At 42.9% G+C, this 23,693-nt stretch overlaps 1 protein-coding gene across 1 annotated transcript in view; it reads right to left on the bottom strand.

Annotated features, from left to right (window-relative positions):
- LOC139749709 (G patch domain-containing protein 1 homolog) overlaps window positions 1-23,693 on the bottom strand; it is a 240,342-nt gene that overhangs the window by 133,319 nt on the left and 83,330 nt on the right. The gene's annotated exons all lie outside the window — the stretch shown is intronic.

The following is a 23,693-nucleotide window of genomic DNA, read 5'->3' as shown; positions in this document are numbered from 1 at the left end:
AGAGGTTGAGCAAAGTAAAAAAAAAATTACCTTAAGAATCAACTATGGCACACTTGGGTTCTCCCTTAACAATGGCAACCACATCATCTGGATTGCCAGAAAGAGTTTAAACACTACTGCATGTTAGGCTGATTAAGAAACTGGATCACCAGTTAGGCAGATGTTAATTAACAATAGATATTCAAATACTGAATTTGATACCATTGTGAACAACCTGGTAGACCAGCATCTTGTTGCAAACAGACAACCTCAATGAGACAGCATTAAAGTTTACTACAGGAACAAATTTTCAACAACATATCAAAAGGATCAGAAGGTCGTGCGAGATATTGTGGCCAGAAACCGCAAGGCAATTGATAAAGACAAAGATATTAGTCTGGTAATATACTAAAATAATTCGAATTGTACCGATGTGGTCTATGAGTACCAATGCTACACTGGGGGACTGTTAATCTCACCACATAAACTACAATGAACATACATCCTACATCCTTAGCTACTGCCTCTCACTCCACTTACAAGAAGGTAAAATCAAATAGTATCATGAACACAAGCATGGTATGAGATTAACATGGAAGATTACAGTAAATAAGACCAAAATCTTTCCTACCTACAGTGATTAGTGAAGACTAGAGATATCAGAAGCCATTCAAATTAGAGAGAAAGAACCTGTCATCAACATCCAGACAAACATGACTACCACCATACAGCTCTTTGATGGCAGGCCAATAGAATGTAGATCTAACGCTATTTTTGAAATGGGGAACACGTTACTGACCCATTACAAGCTACCAAGTCTACCATTTCCAGACAGTCCTGGGTTACAAAAGTATTTCAGGATGAACTGTCAATACTCCTACTTCATGTAAGATTGCTCTGTGTTTCTTCTTCTGTAATTTTCTTAGTTTCTGTATCCATATTATATATTTAGGTTGTAGCTCATACCACCTGTCACGGTAATGTTGATTTGTATCACTTATAGCATTTTCCCAAACTTTTTACATTCAATGCACTGTGGTTTTTTTCTTATATACATGTTCTTTGCATTTCAAATTCTATATGCAAGTTTTGTGACAGTTTTTTCTTTTTTTTTAATTCCTGATGATGCCTCCGTGAAAGCAAAAGCTTGATTGAAATAAAATGGATAATTTTGGATAACTGGTGTTTGAGCACCTACCTAATGATAGAACAATAATGAAAAAATTAGAGAACTTAAAAAAGAAGATTAATAACTGTAATTGTCATATTCAATTCTATTAGATTGTCTTAATCGATAGCATGTAAAAGAGAGGATTTGGAATGTAAATGTGCTGAGAGGGGCTGCTGGTGGGATGTCTGATAACTAACTATCTTGTGGAGGCAAGGGTGAAGACTTGTAAAGATTTTTGAAAAAGAAGAGAAAATGTTGGGAAGAAGAGAGCGGAGAGAGTAAATGAGCTTGGAAAGAGGACTTGTGCGAAGAAATACCAGGAATGATTGAATGCAGAATGGCAAAAGGTGAGAGCAAATGATGTGAGGGGAGTGAGAAATGGGAGATATTCAGGGAAGCAGAGATGGGATGTGCAAGAGATGCATGTGGTGTACAAAAGGTGAGAGGTAGATAGATTAGAAAGGGTTGCGAGTGGAGGGATGAAAAAGTAAAGTTGCTAGTGAAAGAGAAAAGAGAAGCGTTTGGGCAGTATGTTCAAGAAAGGAGTAAAAATGATTGGGAGATGTATAAGAGAAAGCAGCAGGAGGTCAAGAGGAAGGTGCAAAGGTCGAAAAAGAGGGCAAGTGGGAGTTGGGGTGAAAGAGTATCAGTAAACTTTAGGGAGAATAAAAAAATGTCTTGAAAAGAGGTAAATAATGTGTGAAAGACAAGAGAACAAATGGGATCATTGGTGAAGGGGGGAAAAGGAGGAAGTGATAAGTAGTGATGGAGTGAAAAGGAGATGGAGAGAGCATTTTGAAAGATTGTTAAGGGTTTTTGATGATAGAGTGGCAGATGCAAAGTGTTTTGGTCGGGGTGGTATGCAAAAAGAGAAAGTTGGGGAGAATGGTTTGATGAAGAGATGTGGTAGTGAAATCCTTGTGGAAGATGAAATCTGGCAAAACAGCAGAAGTGGATGGTACTGTGAGTAAATTTAAAAAGAGATGGGGTGACTGTGCCACTTATTGGTTGGTAAGGATATTCAATGTATGTATGGATCATGGTGAGATGCCTGAGGTCTGGCAGAGTACATGCCACTGTATAAAGGCAAAGGGGATGAGTCCTCAAACTGCAGAGGCATAAGTCTGTTGAGTATACCTGGTAAACTGTGTGGAAGGGTACTGATTGGGAGGATAAAAGCATGTACAGAGCATCAGATTGGGGGGAAGGGTACTGATTGGGAGGGTAAAGGCATGTACAGAGCGTACTGATTGAGAGGGAAAAGGCATGTACAGAGCATCAGACTGGGGAAGAGCAGTGTGGTTTCAGAGGTGGTAGAGGATGTGTGGATCAGGTGTTTCCTTTGAAGAATGTGTATGAAAAATACTCACAAAAACAGATGGATTTGTATGTGGCATTTATGGATCTGGAGATGGAATATGATAGGGCTGATAGAGATGCTTTATGGAAGTTCTCACAAAAAATATTGTATGAGAGGTAAGCTGCTAGAAGTAGTGAGAAGATTTTATCAAGCATGTAAGTCATGTATACAAGTAGGAAGAGAGTAGAGTGAATGGTTCCCAGTGAACATTAGTCCGCAGCAAGGATGTGTGATATCACTATGGTTGTTCAATTTGTTTATGAATGGGTTGGTGAAAGAGGGAAATGCAAGAGTCTTGGAGAGAGGGGCAAGTATGCAGCCTGTTGCAGATGAGAGGGCCTGGGAAGTGAGTCAATTGGTGTTCACCAATGATACAGCGCTAGTGGCTGATTCGAGTGAGAAACTGCAATGGTTGGTGACTGAGTTTGGAAGGGTGTGTGAAAGGTGAGAGTTGAGAGTAAATGTAAATAAAAACAAGCTTATTAGGATTAGCAGGGTCAAGCAACAAGTTAGCTGAGATGTAAGTGAATGGAAAAAAATTGGAGGAAGTGAGGTATCTTATATATCTGGGAGTGGACTTATCAGCAGATGGAAGCATGGAAGCAGAAGTGTGTCAGAGGGGGGATGAAGGTTCTGGGAGTGATGAAATATGTGTGGAAAGAGAGAAAATTATCTCAAAAAGCAAAAATGGGTATGTTTGATGGAATAGTGGTTCCAACAATATTATATGGTTGCAAGGAATGGGCTATAGATAAAGTTGTGTAGAGGAGGGTGGATGTGATGGTTATGAAATGTTTGAGGACAATATATGGTGTGAAGTGCTTTGATCGAGTAAGTAATGAAATGGTAAGAGAGAGGTGTGGTAATAAAAAGTGTTGTTGAGAGAGCAAAAGAGGGTATAGTGAAATGTTTTGGGGTTGGAAGGATGAGGTGAAAAAGATTTTGAATGACACGAGCCTGAATGTGCAGGAGGGTGAGAGGCATCCATGGAATAGAGTGAACTGTAACAATGTGGTTTACTGGGGTCAACATGCCATCAAGGACTGAACCAGGGAATGTGAAACGTCCAGGGTAAACCATGAACATGTCTGTTGAGCCTGGATGTGGGTAGGGAGCTCTGGTTTCAGTACATTACACATGACAGATCTTGTATGGATGTGAGTGGATGTGGCCTTTCTTTGTACATTTTCTGGCACTACCTCCTTGATGCAGGGGTTAGTGATGCTGTTTCCTGTGTTGTGGGGTGGTGCCGGAATGGGTGAATGCCAGCAAGTATGAATATGTACATGTGTATATATGTATATGTTTGTGTATGTATATGTATGTATACAGTCTCAGCAGAAATAACTGGCGTGCCCTTCTTACAGCATGATGCAACATATGAAATATCAATAAACAAGATAAAACATGTACTCATCCCCTCTAGTACTTCATATGACATCCCTTGGCCCTCATATATCCTGGAGGCACTTGGGAACAGATGCTGCAAGATGATGAAGGTATGTAGGGTCATGGTTGTCCCAAATATCCTGGATGGTGGCCTGGAGCTTAGGCATGCAGGATATATCCTACCTACACAACTGTGACTTTATAACAGACCACAAGTTCTGAATAGGGTTAAAGTCTGGAGAGTTACCTAGCCAGTTTTGAAAGTATGTCAAACAACAAACTGCGAACCAGTCATATATCAATTTAGCAGTGTGGCACAGTGCACCATCTTGCATAAAATATCACAACCAGTTTTCTCAGAACAGTCAAGAAATTCATCACAAAACAGCTCCAGGTATTGTGCTTAAAAACACAAGATTTCCAACACCATCATAACCAAAAGCCCCCAAACCATTATTTAGTCTGGAAATTTTATAGTTGCTTGAATGTACTTTGGAACGTATGGGTCACTACCTTGCCTCCAGTACACTTTGCCTCCATGGCTGTCACTAACATCAAGTGTAGCCTTACCAGACCACAACACTTTCTTCCACTTTTCATTGTTCCACTACAAATATTTCTAGGCAAATGCGAGTCTATTCTTGCGATGGCGGTCTGTCAAAAGCAGTTTCTTACAAAGCATACCCCTCTTGAAATTTAAGTCAACACGAAGCCAGTTACGAATAGTACAAGCAGACACAAGACCAAGTAGCCTAGGTTTGTCTTCCTTTAACTGTCATGCTGAAATATGTGGATTCTTGTCTACTTGATGTTGGATAATCTTCATAGCACATTGGGAAGTGATACAAAGTCATCCAGGTTGTTTCTTCTGGATAGGAATGTCAATGCCACCATCGTCAATGAAGGGCTTTGTCCACCCTAGCACACTTCAAAGTGTCGTTTCAGCTATTTCTTCATTACACTTTCCTGCCTTGTACATGGCCACAATAGCAGCAATATCCTCTTTAGACAAGTCCTTAGGACCAGGCATTGCAAAACAAACTCACTACAAATCAAAAATGGGTAGGGGGAAAAAGCGGATGCCAGGGGGTCTATAGAAAAAACATCCACCCACCACAATAGCTCCAGGCAGACACACCACCACCTATTGCAACAACAAGGGTGCCCCCCTTCCCACCAATGACCATGAGCTACCCCAATATTTTCCAACATTTCAGAGTCATATTTTGAGAGTATGAGAAAAATCGGCGAAAAATACTAACGAGGGCCCTATCACACCAATTTTTTTCATCCAGAATTAGAAAGGGTAGTGAGTGGTGGGATGAAATTAATTAACTCCATGGTGTACAGTTAGGTTCTGTAAAATGCTATCTACTAGTTCTGTAAGCCTATGGGATATGACCAGTAGACACCCCGTTGCTAACCGACGCAAAACGAAGGTTATTCGATTACACAGTATTGAAACAGTCATTTCCCCCTTAGGGGTGATCATAGCCTAACCATAATGCTCCCACGTGCTAAGCAGGAGTCACGGATTTGATTCTGGCTATTGGAGGTTTGTTATGTGGTAGCGCACATTCATAAGCACTATATTCGTATATATATATATATTCTTTGTTTTTTTATACTTTGTCGCTGTCTCCCGCGTTTGCGAGGTAGCGCAAGGAAACAGACGAAAGAAATGGCCCAACCCCCCCTACCATACACATGTATATGCATACGTCCACACATGCAAATATACATACCTACACAGCTTTCCATGGTTTACCCCAGACGCTTCACATGCCTTGATTCAATCCACTGACAGCACGTCAACCCCGGTATACCACATCGCTCCAATTCACTCTATTCCTTGCCCTCCTTTCACCCTCCTGCATGTTCAGGCCCCGATCACACAAAATCTTTTTCACTCCATCTTTCCACCTCCAATTTGGTCTCCCTCTTCTCCTTGTTCCCTCCACCTCCGACACATATATCCTCTTGGTCAATCTTTCCTCACTCATCCTCTCCATGTGCCCAAACCACTTCAAAACACCCTCTTCTGCTCTCTCAACCACGCTCTTTTTACTTCCACACATCTCTCTTACCCTTACGTTACTCACTCGATCAAACCACCTCACATCACATATTGTCCTCAAACATCTCATTTCCAGCACATCCATCCTCCTGCGCACAACTCTATCCATAGCCCACGCCTCGCAACCATACAACATTGTTGGAACCACTATTCCTTCAAACATACCCATTTTTGCTTTCCGAGATAATGTTCTCGACTTCCACACATTCTTCAAGGCTCCCAAAATTTTCGCCCCCTCCCCCACCCTATGATCCACTTCCGCTTCCATGGTTCCATCCGCTGCCAGATCCACTCCCAGATATCTAAAACACTTCACTTCCTCCAGTTTCTCTCCATTCAAACTCACCTCCCAATTGACTTGACCCTCAACCCTACTGTACCTAATAACCTTGCTCTTATTCACATTTACTCTTAACTTTCTTCTTCCACACACTTTACCAAACTCAGTCACCAGCTTCTGCAGTTTCTCACATGAATCAGCCACCAGCGCTGTGTCATCAGCGAACAACACCTGACTCACTTCCCAAGCTCTCTCATCCCCAGCAGACTTCATACTTGCCCCTCTTTCCAAAACTCTTGCATTTACCTCCCTAACAACCCCATCCATAAACAAATTAAACAGCCATGGAGACATCACACACCCCTGCCGCAAACCTACATTCACTGAGAACCAATCACTTTCCTCCCTTCCTACACGTACACATGCCTTACATCCTCGATAAAAACTTTTCACTGCTTCTAACAACTTTCCTCCCACACCATATATTCTTAATACCTTCCACAGAGCATCTCTATCAACTCTATCATATGCCTTCTCCAGATCCATAAATACTACATACAAATCCATTTGCTTTTCTAAGTATTTCTCACATACATTCTTAAAAGCAAACACCTGATCCACACATACTCTACCACTTCTGAAACCACACTGCTCTTCCCCAATCTGATGCTCTGTACATGCCTTCACCCTCTCAATCAATACCCTCCCATATAATTTACCAGGAATACTCAACAAACTTATACCTCTGTAATTTGAGCACTCACTCTTATCCCCTTTGCCTTTGTACAATGGCACTATGCACGCATTCCGCCAATCCTCAGGCACCTCACCATGAGTCATACATACATTAAATAACCTTACCAACCAGTCAACAATACAGTCACCCCCTTTTTTAATAAATTCCACTGCAATACCATCCAAACCTGCTGCCTTGCCGGCTTTCATCTTCCGCAAAGATTTCACTACCTCTTCTCTGTTTACCAAATCATTTTCCCTAACCCTCTCACTTTGCACACCACCTCGACCAAAACACCCTATATCTGCCGCTCTATCATCAAACACATTCAACAAACCTTCGAAATACTCACTCCATCTCCTTCTCACATCACCACTACTTGTTATCACCTCCCCATTTGCGCTCTTAACTGAAGTTCCCATTTGCTCCCTTGTCTTACGCACTTTATTTACCTCCTTCCAGAACATCTTTTTATTCTCCCTAAAATTTAATGATACTCTCTCACCCCAACTCTCATTTGCCCTTTTTTTCACCTCTTGCACCTTTCTCTTGACCTCCTGTCTCTTTCTTTTATACATCTCCCACTCAATTGCATTTTTTCCCTGCAAAAATCGTCCAAATGCCTCTCTCTTCTCTTTCACTAATACTCTTACTTCTTCATCCCACCACTCACTACCCTTTCTAATCAACCCACCTCCCACTCTTCTCATGCCTCAAGAATCTTTTGCGCAATCCATCACTGATTCCCTAAATACATCCCATTCCTCCCCCCCTCCCCTTACTTCCATTGTTCTCACATTTTTCCATTCTGTACTCAGTCTCTCCTGGTACTTCCTCACACAGGTCTAGTTCTCAAGCTCACTTACTCTCACCACCCTCTTTACCCCAACATTCACTCTTCTTTTCTGAAAACCCATACAAATCTTCACCTTAGCCTCCACAAGATAATGATCAGACATCCCTCCAGTTGCACCTCTCAGCAAATTAACATCCAAAAGTCTCTCTTTCGCACGCCTATATATTTTTTTTTTTATACCTCGTCGCTATCTCCCGCGGTTGCGAGGTAGCGCAAGGAAACAGACGAAAGACATGGCTCAACCCCCCCCATACACATGTACATACACACGTCCAAACACGCAAATATACATACCTACACAGCTTTCCATGGTTTACCCCGGACGCTTCACATGCCTTGATTCAATCCACTGACAGCACGTCAACCCCTGTATACCACATCGCTCCAATTCACTCTATTCCTTGCCCTCCTTTCACCCTCCTGCATGTTCAGGCCCCAATCACACAAAATCCTTTTCACTCCATCTTTCCACCTCCAATTTGGTCTCCCTCTTCTCCTCGTTCCCTCCACCTCCGACACATATATCCTCTTGGTCAATCTTTCCTCACTCATTCTCTCCATGTGCACAAACCATTTCAAAACACCCTCTTCTGCTCTCTCAACCACGCTCTTTTTATTTCCACACATCTCTCTTACCCTTACGTTACTTAATCAAACCACCTCACACCACACATTGTCCTCAAACATCTCATTTCCAGCACATCCATCCTCCTGCGCACAACTCTATCCATAGCCCACGCCTCGCAACCATACAACATTGTTGGAACCACTATTCCTTCAAACATACCCATTTTTGCTTTCCGAGATAATGTTCTCGACTTCCACACATTTTTCAAGGCTCCCAAAATTTTCGCCCCCTCCCCCACCCTATGATCCACTTCCGCTTCCATGGTTCCATCCGCTGACAGATCCACTCCCAGATATCTAAAACACTTCACTTCCTCCAGTTTTTCTCCATTCAAACTCACCTCCCAATTGACTTGACCCTCAACCCTACTGTACCTAATAACCTTGCTCTTATTCACATTTACTCTTAACTTTCTTCTTCCACACACTTTACCAAACTCCGTCACCAGCTTCTGCAGTTTCTCACATGAATCCGCCACCAGCGCTGTATCATCAGCGAACAACAACTGACTCACTTCCCAAGCTCTCTCATCCCCAACAGACTTCATACTTGCCCCTCTTTCCAAGACTCTTGCATTTACCTCCCTAACAACCCCATCCATAAACAAATTAAACAACCATGGAGACATCACACACCCCTGCCGCAAACCTACATTCACTGAGAACCAATCACTTTCCTCTCTTCCTACACGTACACATGCCTTACATCCTCGATAAAAACTTTTCACTGCTTCTAACAACTTGCCTCCCACACCATATATTCTTAATACCTTCCACAGAGCATCTCTATCAACTCTATCATATGCCTTCTCCAGATCCATAAATGCTACATACAAATCCATTTGCTTTTCTAAGTATTTCTCACATACATTCTTCAAAGCAAACACCTGATCCACACATCCTCTACCACTTCTGAAACCACACTGCTCTTCCCCAATCTGATGCTCTGTACCTGCCTTCACCCTCTCAATCAATACCCTCCCATATAATTTACCAGGAATACTCAACAAACTTATACCTCTGTAATTTGAGCACTCACTCTTATCCCCTTTGCCTTTGTACAATGGCACTATGCACGCATTCCGCCAATCCTCAGGCACCTCACCATGAGTCATACATACATTAAATAACCTTACCAACCAGTCAACAATACAGTCACCCCCTTTTTTAATAAATTCCACTGCAATACCATCCAAACCTGCTGCCTTGCCGGCTTTCATCTTCCGCAAAGCTTTTACTACCTCTTCTCTGTTTACCAAATCATTTTCCCTAACCCTCTCACTTTGCACACCACCTCGACCCAAACACCCTATATCTGCCACTCTGTCATCAGACACATTCAACAAACCTTCAAAATACTCATTCCATCTCCTTCTCACATCACCACTACTTGTTATCACCTCCCCATTTACGCTCTTCACTGAAGTTCCCATTTGCTCCCTTGTCTTACGCACCCTATTTACCTCCTTCCAGAACATCTTTTTATTCTCCCTAAAATTTACTGATAGTCTCTCACCCCAACTCTCATTTGCCCTTTTTTTCACCTCTTGCACCTTTCTCTTGACCTCCTGTCTCTTTCTTTTATACTTCTCCCACTCAATTGCATTTTTTCCCTGCAAAAATCGTCCAAATGCCTCTCTCTTCTCTTTCACTAATACTCTTACTTCTTCATCCCACCACTCACTTCCCTTTCTAAACAGCCCACCTCCCACTCTTCTCATGCCACAAGCATCTTTTGCGCAATCCATCACTGATTCCCTAAATACATCCCATTCCTCCCCCACTCCCCTTACTTCCATTGTTCTCACCTTTTTCCATTCTGTACACAGTCTCTCCTGATACTTCCTCACACAGGTCTCCTTCCCAAGCTCACTTACTCTTCACCCCAACATTCACTCTTCTTTTCTGAAAACCCATACTAATCTTCACCTTAGCCTCCACAAGATAATGATCAGACATCCCTCCAGTTGCACCTCTCAGCACATTGACATCCAAAAGTCTCTCTTTCGCACGCCTGTCAATTAACACGTAATCCAATAACGCTCTCTGGCCATCTCTCCTACTTACATAAGTATACTTATGTATATCTCGCTTTTTAAACCAGGTATTCCCAATCATCAGTCCTTTTTCAGCACATAAATCTACAAGCTCCTCACCATTTCCATTTACAACACTGAACACCCCATGCACACCAATTATTCCCTCAACTGCCACATTACTCACCTTTGCATTCAAATCACCCATCACTATAACCCGGTCTCGTGCATCAAAACCGCTAACACACTCATTTAGCTGCTCCCAAAACACTTGCCTCTCATGATCTTTCTTCTCATGCCCAGGTGCATATGCACCAATAATCACCCACCTCTCTCCATCAACTTTCAATTTTACCCATATTAATCGAGAATTTACTTTCTTACATTCTATCACATACTCCCACAACTCCTGTTTCAGGAGTATTGCTACTCCTTCCCTTGCTCTTGTCCTCTCACTAACCCCTGACTTCACTCCCCAGACATTTCCAAACCACTCTTCCCCTTTACCCTTGAGCTTCGTTTCACTCAGAGCCAAACATCCAGGTTCCTTTCCTCAAACATACTACCTATCTCTCCTTTTTTCACATCTTGGTTACATCCACACACATTTAGGCACCCCACTCTGAGCCTTCGAGGAGGATGAGCACTCCCCGCCTATATATATACATATATATATATATATATATATATATATATACATTTATCGAGGATGTAAGGCATGTGTACGTGTAGGAAGAGAGGAAAGTGATTGGTTCTCAGTGAATGCAGGTTTGCGGCAGGGGTGTGTGATGTCTCCATGGTTGTTTAATTTGTTTATGGATGGGGTTGTTAGGGAGGTAAATGCAAGAGTTTTGGAAAGAGGGGCAAGTATGAAGTCTGTTGGGGATGAGAGAGCTTGGGAAGTGAGTCAGTTGTTGTTTGCTGATGATACAGCGCTGGTGGCTGATTCATGTGAGAAACTGCAGAAGCTGGTGACTGAGTTTGGTAAAGTGTGTGGAAGAAGAAAGTTAAGAGTAAATGTGAATAAGAGCAAGGTTATTAGGTACAGTAGGGTTGAGGGTCTGGAGGAAGTGAAGTGTTTTTGATATCTGGGAGTGGATCTGGCAATGGATGGAACCATGGAAGCTGAAGTGGATCATAGGGTAGGGGAGGGGGCGAAAATTCTAGGGGCCTTGAAGAATGTGTGGAAGTCGAGAACATTATCTCGGAAAGCAAAAATGGGTATGTTTGAAAGAATAGTGGTTCCAACAATGTTCTATGGTTGCAAGGCGTGGGCTATGGATAGAGTTGTGCGCAGGAGGATGGATGTGCTGGAAATGAGATGTTTGAGGACAATGTGTGGTGTGAGGTGGTTTGATCGAGTGAGTAACGTAAGGGTAAGAGAGATGTGTGGAAATAAAAAGAGCGTGGTTGAGAGAGCAGAAGAGGGTGTTTTGAAGTGGTTTGGGCACATGGAGAGAAAGAGTGAGGAAAGATTGACCAAGAGGATATATGTGTCGGAGGTGGAGGGAACGAGGAGAAGAGGGAGACCAAATTGGAGGTGGAAAGATGGAGTGAAAAAGATTTTGTGTGATCGGGGCCTGAACATGCAGGAGGGTGAAAGGAGGGCAAGGAATAGAGTGAATTGGAGCGATGTGGTATACCGGGGTTGACGTGCTGTCAGTGGATTGAATCAAGGCATGTGAAGCGTCTGGGGTGAACCATGGAAAGCTGTGTAGGTATGGATATTTGCGTGTGTGGACGTATGTATATACATGTGTATGGGGGGGGTTAGGCCATTTTCTTTCGTCTGTTTCCTTGCGCTACCTCGCAAACGCGGGAGACAGCGACAAAGTATAATAAAAAAATAAATAAAATAAATATATGGGGATACGGGATTAAGAGTACTTCCCACGTATTCCTTGCATGTCGTAGAAGGCGACTAAAAGGGGAGGGAGCGGGGGGCTGGATATCCTCCCCTCTCGGTTTTTTTTTAATTTTCCAAAAGAAGGAACAGAGAATTGGGCCAGGTGAGGGTATTCCCTCAAAGTCCCAGTCCTCTGTTCTGAACGCTACCTCGCTAATGCGGGAATTGGCGAATAGTTTGAAAGAAAGAAAAGAAATATATATATATATATATATATATATATGATTTGGTAAACAGAGAAGAGGTAGTAAAAGCTTTGCTGAAGATGAAAGCTGGCAAGGCAGCAGGTTTCAATGGTATTGCAGTGGAATTTATTAAAAAAGGGGGTTACTGTATTGTTGACTGGTTGGTAAGGTTATTTAATGTATATATGACTCATGGTGAGGTGCCTGAGGATTGGCGGGATGCGTGCATAGTGCCATTGTACAAAGGCAAAGGGGATAAGAGTGAGTGCTCAAATTACAGAGGTATAAGTTCGTTGAGTATTCCTGGGAAGTTATATGGGAGGATATTGATTGAGAGGGTGAAGGCATGTACAGAGCATCAGATTGGGGAAGAGCAGTGTGGTTTCAGAAGTGGTAGAGGATGTGTGGATCAGGTGTTTGCTTTGAAGAATGTATGTGAGAAATACTTAGAAAAGCAAATGGATTTGTATGTAGCATTTATGGATCTGGAGAAGGCATATGATAGAGTTGATAGAGGTGCTCTGTGGAAGGTATTAAGAATATATGGTGTGGGAGGCAAGCTGTTAGAAGCAGTGAAAAGTTTTTATCGAGGATGTAAGGCATGTGTACGTGTAGGAAGAGAGGAAAGTGATTGGTTCTCAGTGAATGTAGGTTTGCGGCAGGGGTGTGTGATGTCTCCATGATTGTTTAATTTGTTTATGGATGGGGTTGTTAGGGAGGTGAATGCAAGAGTTTTGGAAAGAGGGGCAAGTATGAAGTCTGTTGGGGATGAGAGAGCTTGGGAAGTGAGTCAGTTGTTGTTCGCTGATGATACAGCGCTGGTGGCTGATTCATGTGAGAAACTGCAGAAGCTGGTGACTGAGTTTGGTACAGTGTGTGAAAGAAGAAAGTTAGGAGTAAATGTGAATAAGAGCAAGGTTATTAGGTACAGTAGGGTTGAGGGTCAAGTCAATTGGGAGGTGAGTTTGAATGGAGAAAAACTGGAGGAAGTGAAGTGTTTTAGATATCTGGGAGTGGATCTGGCAGCGGATGGAACCATGGAAGCGGAAGTGGATCATAGGGTGGGGGAGGGGGCGAATATTCTGGGAGCCTTGAAGAATGTGTGGAAGTCGAGACCATTATCTCAAAAAAAAAAAAAAAAAAAAAAATTTTTGCTTTGCCGCTGTCTCCCGCGTTTGCGAGTTAGCGCAAGGAAACAGACGAAAGAAATGGCCCAACCCACCCCCATACACATGTATATACATACGTCCACACACGCAAATATACATACCTACATAGCTTTCCATGGTTTACCCCAGATGCTTCACATGCCCTGATTCAATCCACTGACAGCATCTCAACCCCGGTATACCACATCGATCCAATTCACTCTATTCTTTGCCCGCCTTTCACCCTCCTGCATGTTCAGGCCCCGATCAGACAAAATCTTTTTCACTCCATCTTTCCATCTCCAATTTCGTCTCCCACTTCTCGCTCCCTCCACCTCCGACACATATATCCTCTTGGTCAATCTTTCCTCACTCATTCTCTCCATGTGCCCAAACCATTTCAAAACACCTGCTTCTGCTCTCTCAACCACGCTCTTTTTATTTCCACACATCTCTCTTACCCTTACGTTACTTACTCGATCAAACCACCTCACACCACACATTGTCCTCAAACATCTCATTTCCAGCACATTCATCCTCCTGCGCACAACTCTATCCATAGCCCACGCCTCGCAACCATACAACATTGTTGGAACCACTATTCCTTCAAACACACCCATTTTTGCTTTCCGAGATAATGTTCTCGACTTCCACACATTCTTCAAGGCTCCCAAGATTTTCGCCCCCTCCCCCACCCTATGATCCACTTCTGCTTCCATGGTTCCATCCGCTGCCAGATCCACTCCCAGATATCTAAAACACTTTACTTCCTCCAGTTTTTCTCCATTCAAACTTACCTCCCAATTGACTTGACCCTCAACCCTACTGTACCTAATTACCTTGCTCTTATTCACATTTACTCTTAACTTTCTTCTTTCACACACTTTACCAAACTCAGTCACCATCTTCTGCAGTTTCTCACATGAATCAGCCACCAGCGCTGTATCATCAGCGAACAACAACTGACTCACTTCCCAAGCTCTCTCATCCCCAACAGACTTCATACTTGCCCCTCTTTCCAAAACTCTTGCATTCACCTCCCTAACAACCCCGTCCATAAACAAATTAAACAACCACGGAGACATCACACACCCCTGCCGCAAACCTACATTCACTGAGAACCAGTCGCTTTCCTCTCTTCCTACACGTACACATGCCTTACATCCTCGATAAAAACTTTTCACTGCTTCTAACAACTTGCCTCCCACACCATATATTCTTAATACCTTCCACAGAGCATCTCTATCAACTCTATCATATGCCTTCTCCCGATCCATAAATGCTACATACAAATCCATTTGCTTTTCTAAGTATTTCTCACATACATTCTTCAAAAACACCTGATCCACACATCCTCTACCACTTCTGAAACCACACTGCTCTTCCCCAATCTGATGCTCTGTACATGCCTTCACCCTCTCAATCAATACCCTCCCATATAATTTACCAGGAATACTCAACAAACTTATACCTGTAATTTGAGCACTCACTCTTATCCCCTTTGCCTTTGTACACTGGCACTATGCACGCATTCCGCCAATCCTCAGGCACCTCACCATGAGTCATACATACATTAAATAACCTTACCAACCAGTCAACATTACAGTCACCCCCTTTTTCAATAAATTCCACTGCAATACCATCCAAACCTGCTGCCTTGCCAGCTTTCATCTTCAGCAAAGCTTTTACTACCTCTTCTCTGTTTACCAAATCATTTTCCCTAACCCTCTCACTTTGAACACCACCTCGACCAAAACACCCTATATCACCCACTCTATCATCAAACACATTCAACAAACCTTCAAAATACTCACTCCATCTCCTTTTCACATCACCACTATATATCCCTGGGGATAGGGGATTAAGAATACTTCCCACGTATTCCCTGCGTGTCGTAGAAGGCGACTAAAAGGGGAGGGAGCGGGGGGCTGGAAATCCTCCCCTCTCGTTTTTTTTTTTTTAATTTTCCAAAATAAGGAACAGAGGGGGCCAGGTGAGGATATTCCAAAAAAGGCCCAGTCCTCTGTTCTTAACACTACCTCGCTAGTGCGGGAAATGGCCAATAGTTTAAAAGAAAAGAAAAAGATATATATATATATATATATATATATATATATATATATATATTTTTTTTTTTTTTTTTTTTTTTATATACTTTGTCGCTGTCTCCCGCGTTTGCGAGGTAGCGCAAGGAAACAGACGAAAGAAATGGCCCCCCCCCCATACACATGCACATACACACGTCCACACACGCAAATATACATACCTACACAGCTTTCCATGGTTTACCCCAGACGCTTCACATGCCCTGATTCACTCCACTGACAGCACGTCAACCCCTGTATAACACATCGCTCCAATTCACTCTATTCCTTGCCCTCCTTTCACCCTCCTGCATGTTCAGGCCCCGATCACACAAAATCTTTTTCACTCCATCTTTCCACCTCCAATTTGGTCTCCCTCTTCTCCTCGTTCCCTCCACCTCCGACACATATATCCTCTTGGTCAATCTTTCCTCACTCATTCTCTCCATGTGCCCAAACCATTTCAAAACACCCTCTTCTGCTCTCTCAACCACGCTCTTTTTATTTCCACACATCTCTCTTACCCTTACGTTACTTACTCGATCAAACCACCTCACACCACACATTGTCCTCGAACATCTCATTTCCAGCACATCCATCCTCCTGCGCACAACTCTATCCATAGCCCACGCCTCGCAACCATACAACATTGTTGGAACCACTATTCCCTCAAACATACCCATTTTTGCTTTCCGAGACAATGTTCTCGACCTCCACACATTTTTCAAGGCTCCCAAAATTTTCGCCCCCTCCCCCACCCTATGATCCACTTCCGCTTCCATGGTTCCATCCGCTGCCAGATCCACTCCCAGATATCTAAAACACTTCACTTCCTCCAGTTTTTCTCCATTCAAACTCACCTCCCAATTGACTTGACCCTCAACCCCACTGTACCTAATAACCTTGCTCTTATTCACATTTACTCTTAACTTTCTTCTTCCACACACTTTACCAAACTCAGTCACCAGCTTCTGCAGTTTCTCACATGAATCAGCCACCAGCGCTGTATCATCAGCGAACAACAACTGACTCACTTCCCAAGCTCTCTCATCCCCAACAGACTTCATACTTGCCCCTCTTTCCAGGACTCTTGCATTTACCTCCCTAACAACCCCATCCATAAACAAATTAAACAACCATGGAGACATCACACACCCCTGCCGCAAACCTACATTCACTGAGAACCAATCACTTTCCTCTCTTCCTACATGTACACATGCCTTACATATATATATATATATATATTTTTTTTTTTCAAACTATTCGCCATTTCCCGCGTTCGCGAGGTAGCGTTAAGAACAGAGAACTGGGTCATTGAGGGAATATCCTCACCTGGCCCCCTTCTATGTTCCTTCTTTTGGAAAATTAAAAAAAAAAAATTGAGAGGGGAGGATTTCCAGCCCCCCGCTCCCTTCCCTTTTAGTCGCCTTCTACGACACGCAGGGAATACGTGGGAAGTATTCTTTCTCCCCTATCCCCAGGGATAACATATATATATATATATATGTTTTTTCTTTCTTTTAAACTATTCACCATTTCCCGTGTTAACGAGGGAGCGTTAGGAACAGAGGACTGGGCCTTTTTTGGAATAACCTCACCTGGCCCCCTCTGTTCCTTCTTTTGGAAAATTAAAAAAAAAAAAAAGAGAGGGGAGGATTTCCAGCCCCCCGCTCCCTCCCCTTTTAGTCGCCTTCTACGACAAGCAGGGAATATGTGGGAAGTATTCTTAATCCCCTATCCCCAGGGATAATATATATAACATATATATATATATATATATATATATATATATATATATGGATTTGTATGTAGCATTTATGGATCTGGAGAAGGCATATGATAGAGTTGATAGAGATGCTCTGTGGAAGGTATTAAGAATATATGGTGTGGGAGGAAAGTTGTTAGAAGCAGTGAAAAGTTTTTATCGAGGATGTATGGCATGTGTACGTGTAGGAAGAGAGGAAAGTGATTGGTTCTCAGTGAATGTAGGTTTGCGGCAGGGGTGTGTGATGTCTCCATGGTTGTTTAATTTGTTTATGGATGGGGTTGTTAGGGAGGTAAATGCAAGAGTTTTGGAAAGAGGGGCAAGTATGAAGTCTGTTGGGGATGAGAGAGCTTGGGAAGTGAGTCAGTTGTTGTTCGCTGATGATACAGCGCTGGTGGCTGATTCATGTGAGAAACTGCAGAAGCTGGTGACTGAGTTTGGTAAAGTGTGTGGAAGAAGAAAGTTAAGAGTAAATGTGAATAAGAGCAAGGTTATTAGGTACAGTAGGGTTGAGGGTCAAGTCAATTGGGAGGTGAGTTTGAACGGAGAGAAACTGGAGGAAGTGAAGTGTTTTAGATATCTGGGAGTGGATCTGGCAGCGGATGGAACCATGGAAGCGGAAGTGGATCATAGGGTGGGGGAGGGGGCGAAAATTCTAGGGGCCTTGAAGAATGTGTGGAAGTCGAGAACATTATCTCGGAAAGCAAAAATGGGTATGTTTGAAGGAATAGTGGTTCCACAAATGTTGTATGGTTGCGAGGCGTGGGCTATGGATAGAGTTGTGCGCAGGAGGATGGATGTGCTGGAAATGAGATGTTTGAGGACAATGTGTGGTGTGAGGTGGTTTGATCGAGTAACGTAAGGGTAAGAGAGATGTGTGGAAATAAAAAGAGCGTGGCTGAGAGAGCAGAAGAGGGTGTTTTGAAGTGGTTTGGGCACATGGAGAGGATGAGTGAGGAAAGATTGACCAAGAGGTTATATGTGTCGGAGGTGGAGGGAGCAAGGAGAAGAGGGAGACCAAATTGGAGGTGGAAAGATGGAGTGAAAAAGATTTTGTGTGATCGGGGCCTGAACATGCAGGAGGGTGAAAGGAGGGCAAGGAATAGAGTGAATTGGAGCGATGTGGTATACCGGGGTTGATGTGCTGTCAGTGGATTGAATCAAGGCATGTGAAGGGTCTGGGGTAAACCATGGAAAGCTGTGTAGGTATGTATATTTGCGTGTGTGGATGTATGTATATACATGTGTATGGGGGGGGGTTGGGCCATTTCTTTCGTCTGTTTCCTTACGCTACCTCGCAAACGCAGGAGACAGCGACAAAGTATATAAAAAAAAAAAAATATATATATTATATTTCTTTTCTTTCTTTTAAACTATTCGCCATTTCCCGCGTTAGCGAGGTAGCATTAAGAACAGAGGACTGGGCCTTTGAGGGAATACCCTCACCTGGCCCAATTCTCTGTTCCTTCTTTTGGAAAATTAAAAAAAAACGAAAGGGGAGGATTTCCAGCCCCCCGCTCTCTCCCCTTTTAGTCGCCTTCTACGACACGCAGGGAATACGTGGGAAGTATTTTTAATCCCCTATCCCCAGGGATAATATATATATATATATATATATATATATATATATATATATATTGACGTTTGTGTAAATAAATTAAACATTTCCTTTCCATAGCCAGAGGTTGAACCATTATGTGACATTCATTTTTTTCATTTCATTTCAAGCTAGAAGTTTCAGTTTTCTAAATTGTTTCTTACATTTTTCACATGTATATATATGTATGTGTGTGTGTGTGTATATGTGCGTGTGTGTGTGTATGTGTGTGTATGTGTATATATATATGTATAATATCCCTGGGGATAGGGGTGAAAGAATACTTCCCACGCATTCCTCGCGTGTCGTAGAAAGCGACTAGAGGGGACGGGAGCGGGGGGCCAGATATCCTCCCCTCCTTGTATTTTTTTAAATTTCTAAAATGGGAAACAGAAGAAGGAGTCACGCGGGGAGTGCTCATCCTCCTCGAAGGCTCAGATTGGGGTGCCTAAATGTGTGTGGATGTAACCAAGATGTGAAAAAAGGAGAGATAGCTAGTATGTTTGAGGAAAGGAACCTGGATGTTTTGGCTCTGAGTGAAACGAAGCTCAAGGGTAAAGGGGAAGAGTGGTTTGGGAATGTCTTGGGAGTAAAGTCAGGGGTTAGTGAGAGGACAAGAGCAAGGGAAGGAGTAGCAGTACTCCTGAAACAGGAGTTGTGGAAGTATGTGATAGAATGTAAGAAAGTAAATTCTCGATTAATATGGGTAAAACTGAAAGTTGATGGAGAGAGATGGGTGATTATTGGTGCATATGCACCTGGGCATGAGAAGAAAGATCATGAGGCAAGTGTTTTGGGAGCAGCTGAATGAGTGTGTAAGTGGTTTTGATGCACGAGACCGGGTTATAGTGTTGGGTGATTTGAATGCAAAGGTGAGTAATGTGGCAGTTGAGGGAATAATTGGTATACATGGGGTGTTCAGTGTTGTAAATGGAAATGGTGAAGAGCTTGTAGATTTATGTGCTGAAAAAGGACTGGTGATTGGGAATACCTGGTTTAAAAAGCGAGATATACATAAGTATACTTATGTAAGTAGGAGAGATGGCCAGAGAGCGTTATTGGATTACGTGTTAATTGACAGGCGCGTGAAAGAGAGACTTTTGGATGTTAATGTGCTGAGAGGTGCAACTGGAGGGATGTCTGATCATTATCTTGTGGAGGCTAAGGTGAAGATTTGTATGGGTTTTCAGAAAAGAAGAGTGAATGTTGGGGTGAAGAGGGTGGTGAGAGTAAGTGAGCTTGGGAAGGAGACTTGTGTGAGGAAGTACCAGGAGAGACTGAGTACAGAATGGAAAAAGGTGAGAACAATGGAAGTAAGGGGAGTGGGGGAGGAATGGGATGTATTTAGGGAATCAGTGATGGATTGCGCAAAAGATGCTTGTGGCATGAGAAAAGTGGGAGGTGGGTTGATAAGAAAGGGTAGTGAGTGGTGGGATGAAGAAGTAAGAGTATTAGTGAAAGAGAAGAGAGAGGCATTTGGACGATTTTTGCAGGGAAAAAATGAAACTGAGTGGGAGACGTATAAAAGAAAGAGACAGGAGGTCAAGAGAAAGGTGCAAGAGGTGAAAAAAAGGGCAAATGAGAGTTGGGGTGAGAGTATCATTAAATTTTAGGGAAAATAAAAAGATGTTCTGGAAGGAGGTAAATAAAGTGCGTAAGACAAGGGAGCAAATGGGAACTTCAGTGAAGGGCGCAAATGGGGAGGTGATAACAAGTAGTGGTGATGTGAGGAGATGGAGTGAGTATTTTGAAGGTTTGTTGAATGTGTTTGATGATAGAGTGGCAGATATAGGGTGTTTTGGTCGAGGTGGTGTACAAAGTGAGAGGGTTAGGGAAAATGAGTTGGTAAACAAAGAAGAGGTAGTAAAAGCTTTGTGGAAGATGAAAGCTGGCAAGGCAGCAGGTTTGGATGGTATTGCAGTGGAATTTATTAAAAAAGGGGGTGACTGTATTGTTGACTGGTTGATAAGGTTATTTAATGTATGTATGACTCATGGTGAGGTGCCTGAGGATTGGCGGAATGCGTGCATAGTGCCATTGTACAAAGGCAAAGGGGATAAGAGTGAGTGCTCAAATCACAGATGTATAAGTTTGTTGAGTATTCCTGGCAAATTATATGGGAGGGTATTGATTGAGAGGGTGAAGGCATGTACAGAGCATCAGATTGGGGAAGAGCAGTGTGGTTTCAGAAGTGGTAGAGGATGTGTGGATCAGGTGTTTGCTTTGAAGAATGTATGTGAGAAATATTTAGAAAAGCAAATGGATTTGTATGTAGCATTTATGGATCTGGAGAAGGCATATGATAGAGTTGATATAGATGCTCTGTGGAAGGTATTAAGAATATATGGTGTGGGAGGCAAGTTGTTAGAAGCAGTGAAAAGTTTTTATCGAGGAGGTAAGGCACGTGTACGTGTAGGAAGAGAGGAAAGTGATTGGTTCTCAGTGAATGTAGGTTTGCGGCAGGGGTGTGTGATGTCTCCATGGTTGTTTAATTTGTTCAAGGATGGGGTAGTTAAGGAGGTGAATGCAAGAGTTTTGGAAAGAGGGGCAAGTATGAAGTCTGTTGGGGATGAGAGAGCTTGGGAAGTGAGTCAGTTGTTGTTCGCTGATGATACAGCGCTGGTGGCTGATTCATGTGAGAAACTGCAGAAGCTGGTGACTGAGTTTGGTAAAGTTGTGAAAGAAGAAAGGTAAGAGTAAATGTGAATAAGAGCAAGGTTATTAGATACAGTAGGGTTGAGGGTCAAGTCAATTGGGAGGTGAGTTTGAATGGAGAAAAACTGGAGGAAGTAAAGTGTTTTAGATATCTGGGAGTGGATCTGGAAGCGGATGGAACCATGGAAGCGGAAGTGGATCATAGTGTGGGGGAGGGGGCGAAAATTCTGGGAGCCTTGAAGAATGTGTGGAAGTCGAGAACATTATCTCGGAAAGCAAAAATGGGTATGTTTGAAGGAATAGTGGTTCCAACAATGTTGTATGGTTGTGAGGCGTGGACTATGGATAGAGTTGTGCGCAGGTGGATGGATGTGCTGGAAATGAGATGTTTGAGGACAATGTGTGGTGTGAGGTGGTTTGATCGAGTAAGTAACGTAAGGGTAAGAGAGATGTGTGGAAATAAAAAGAGCGTGGTTGAGAGAGCAGAAGAGGGTGTTTTGAAATGGTTTGGTCACATGGAGAGAATGAGTGAGGAAAGATTGACCAAGAGGATATATGTTTCGAAGGTGGAAGGAACGAGGAGAAGAGGGAGACCAAATTGGAGGTGGAAAGATGGAGTGAAAAAGATTTTGTGTGATCGGGGCCTGAACATGCAGGAGGGTGAAAGGAGGGCAAAGAATAAGAGTGAATTGGAGCGATGTGGTATACCGGGGTTGACGTGCTGTCAGTGGATTGAATCAAGGCATGTGTATGGGGGTGGGTTGGGCCATATCTTTCGTCTGTTTCCTTGCGCTACCTCGCAAACGCGGGAGACAGCGACAAAGCAAAAAAAAAACAAAAAAAGAAATATATATATATATATATATATATATATATATATATATATATATATTCGCCATTTCCCACGTTAGCAAGGTAGCGTTAAGAACAGAGGACTGGGCCTTTTTTGGAATATCCTCACCTGGCTCCCCCTGTTCCTTCTTTTGGAAAAAAAAAAAAAAAACCGAGAGGGGAGGATTTCCAGCACCCCGCTCCCTCCCCTTTTAGTCGCCTTCTACGACACGCAGGGAATACGTGGGAAGTATTCTTAATCCCCTATCCCCAGGGATAATATATATATATATATATATATATATATATATATATATATATATATATATATATATATATATATATATATATATATATATTTTTTTTTGCTTTGTCGCTGTCTCCCGCATTTGCGAGGTAGCGCAAGGAAACAGAAGAAAGAAATGGCCCAACCCACCCCCATACACATGTATATACATACGTCCACACACGCAAATATACATACCTACACAGCTTTCCATGGTTCACCCCAGATGCTTCACATGCCCTGATTCAATCCACTGACAGCACGTCAATCCCGGTACACCACATCGATCCAATTCACTCTATTCCTTGCCCTCCTTTCACCCTCCTGCATGTTCAGGCCCCGATCACACAAAATCTTTTTCACTCCATCTTTCCACCTCCAATTTGGTCTCCCACTTCTCCTCGTTCCCTCCACCTCCGACACATATATCCTCTTGGACAATCTTTCCGCACTCATTCTCTCCATGTGCCCAAACCATTTCAAAACACCCTCTTCTGCTCTCTCAACCATGCTCTTTTTATTTCCACACATCTCTCTTACCCTTACGTTACTTACTCGATCAAACCACGTCACACCACACATTGTCCTCAAACAACTCATTTCCAGCACATCCATCCTCCTGCACACAACTCTATCCATAGCCCACGCCTCGCAACCATACAACATTGTTGGAACCACTATTCCTTCAAACATACCCATTTTTGCTTTCCGAGATAATGTTCTCG

Source organism: Panulirus ornatus, chromosome 8 (genome assembly GCF_036320965.1).
Source record: "Panulirus ornatus isolate Po-2019 chromosome 8, ASM3632096v1, whole genome shotgun sequence".
Classification (NCBI taxonomy): domain Eukaryota; kingdom Metazoa; phylum Arthropoda; class Malacostraca; order Decapoda; family Palinuridae; genus Panulirus; species Panulirus ornatus.
This window is presented reverse-complemented; position numbering and strand designations above follow the sequence as displayed.